General features: G+C 44.1%; 1 protein-coding gene across 4 annotated transcripts in view; it reads left to right on the top strand.

Annotated features, from left to right (window-relative positions):
• The window catches only part of LOC105474942 (dipeptidyl peptidase like 6), a 1,161,442-nt gene that overhangs the window by 513,593 nt on the left and 645,378 nt on the right, over window positions 1-2,471 (top strand). The window lies entirely within an intron of this gene.

Raw genomic sequence — 2,471 nt, 5'->3', positions numbered from 1 at the left:
TGATCATGTACGTTTGTCGAAAGTCATTGAATTAGGCTGGGTGCTGTGGCTCACACCTGTAATCCTAGCACTTTGGGAGGCTGAGGCAGGTGGATCACTTGAGGTCAGGAGTCTGAGACCAATCTGGCCAAGATGGTGAAACCCCATCTCTACTAAAAGTACAAAAACTATCCAGATGTGGTGGTGTGCACCTGTAATTCCAGCTACTTATGAGGCTGCAGCAGGAGAATGACTTGAACCCAGGAGACGAAGGTTGCAGTGAGCTGAGATTGCACCACTGCACTCTAGCCTTGGTGGCAGAGGGAGACTCCGTCTCAAAAAAAAAAAAAAAAAAAAAAGCATTGAATTGTACATTTAAAATCTGTGCATTTCACTGTATGTAAATTTGACTTCAAGGGAAGAAAAAGGGAACATGTCTTGGCATGTGCCTCCTTTCTTTAAGCCTATTAATTATAAAACTGGGTTACCCAGATCCTAGAATATAGTTGTGAATAGGGTACCTCTAAAAGCCATAGATAAGAATCTGGGGACCTACAAGTGTTGAAAACTCACAGTAGGGCTGACAATGATTATAATCTGCTTTTTTTGTTACCATTTCAGATTATGACAAAGCACTGGTGTTCATCAGGAAACTAATGGGAGTAAACGGTAAATAGCTTAGTCAAAAATGCGGCTTTCTCTTTCAACATATTAGCAGGAGGTGATTTTCTGGTTTTGTGTGTCAAAGACAAGCACCCTATTTGTTTTTAGAAATCAAATCTAACTTTCTTTAGGAAAGGAGCTTTAATTTTAGAGCAAATGAAAAAGATCAATTAACCTATTAATTAACCCAGAGAAACTATTAGCCTGCGAGATAATAAAATTGCTTTTGAAAAGATTACCTGACAACTGCACGAATAATTACTTTTGCAGACATCCAGTGTTCTGTCTTTCTCTCTAAGATACTTGAGAGAGTTTAAATATCAAAGAATCCTGATTCTTTCGTGAGTATTTTCTTCAGCTGTTATAAAAATCATGCTTCAGTGTTTCAGGGATTTTGTTTCGTGCTTGTCTAGGTAGTGGGGAGGAGGGGAGCTTTTGTGTGATTCCAGGTAAAAGTATGCTACTCACAGCCTTTTGTAGGTCATGGCTTCTTCAGAATGTGTACAGTGCCACAGAGCCTGTCCTCAGATACATTCCCATATGACTACACACATATCCACACAGTCTTGCATATGATTTCAGAAGCTTGGCAGGCTGCTAGAATTTTGTCTCAGATCCTCTGGAGTCTAGATGGTGGAGGCTGGATGTAAGGTAGGAGACCACCCCCCATATTGTCTTATGTCCAATTTCTGCCTCCAAAGAAGGAAGACGTAAAAACTAAAAGGCAGAAATGAAATCCACAGGCAGACAGCCCAGCACCACACCCTGAGTCTGTTAGTTAAAGATCGACCCCCGACCTAATCGGTTATGTTATCTATAGATTACAGACATTGTGAAAATGCACTGTGAAAATCCCTGTCCTGCTCCGTTGCGTTCTGATTACTGGTGCATGCATCCCCCAGTCACGTACCGCCTGCTTGCTCAATCGATCACGACCCTCTCACGTGGACCCCCTGAGAGTTGTGAGCCCTTAAGAGGGACAGGAATTGCTCACTCGGGGAGCTTGGTTTTTGAGACGTGAGTCTTGCCGATGCTCCCGGCCAAATAAAGCCCTTCCTTCTTCAATTCGGTGTCTGAGGGGTTTTGTCGGCAGCTCGTCTTGCTACAGATGGGCAGCTTTGGTTCTCATTTTTCATGCCATCTCCTCTAATGAAAACAGGAATGGTCTCCCTGTGTCGACACCTGCAGTGTGGGCCTGCATTTGGGAGGGTGTGGGGGTGTGTGTGCTGGGGCTGGCTACTAGTGTGCATTGTCCAGAGAGTTTATCTCAGAAACTTTTGACAAAGGCACGGTTGGCTTCATTTTCTGCCTGTGAATTCAAGTAGGAGACAAATGGATTTCCTTCCTTTTTCTGATCCTGTGTGGGAACTATAGAAAAACGGGTGTTTCTACCTAGTTGGAAAGAAATGCTTTTCGCAAAGATGAATTCAGACAGCTTTATTTAATGGAAAAAATGTCTTGCCTGTTTCTAAATGCATTCTTCCCTGGTGGCTTATACCTGGCAAAGAGAAAAATTAGTCTCTTGACTGAACAAAGTCCCCGTCAAGACGAAGGAAAAGAGAGAAGTGAGAAAAGAGGCCAGAAGAGCCAGGATGGAAGGCACCGTGCCGGGAGTGGGGTGCGTGCTGAGGGTAATCGTTGCCTGGAGGCACATAGGCTAGTCCGTCAGTTCCAAAATTCCAAAGCTTGGCTGCGTAAAGGGCAACATCTGGGAGTATTGAGAAGCAATGTGGGCAGTGCTGAGATTCAAAAGGGGCATCCCTAGTCCCAAAGGGAAGCCCCACCCAAGTGAGTGGACTTCCAGAAATTATGGTACCTGTCTGAGCCTC

The sequence above is a fragment of the Macaca nemestrina genome, chromosome 4 (genome assembly GCF_043159975.1).
Source record: "Macaca nemestrina isolate mMacNem1 chromosome 4, mMacNem.hap1, whole genome shotgun sequence".
Lineage (NCBI taxonomy): Eukaryota > Metazoa > Chordata > Mammalia > Primates > Cercopithecidae > Macaca > Macaca nemestrina.
The sequence above is the reverse complement of the archived record's forward strand: the minus strand, read 5'-3'. Positions and strand labels throughout refer to the sequence as shown.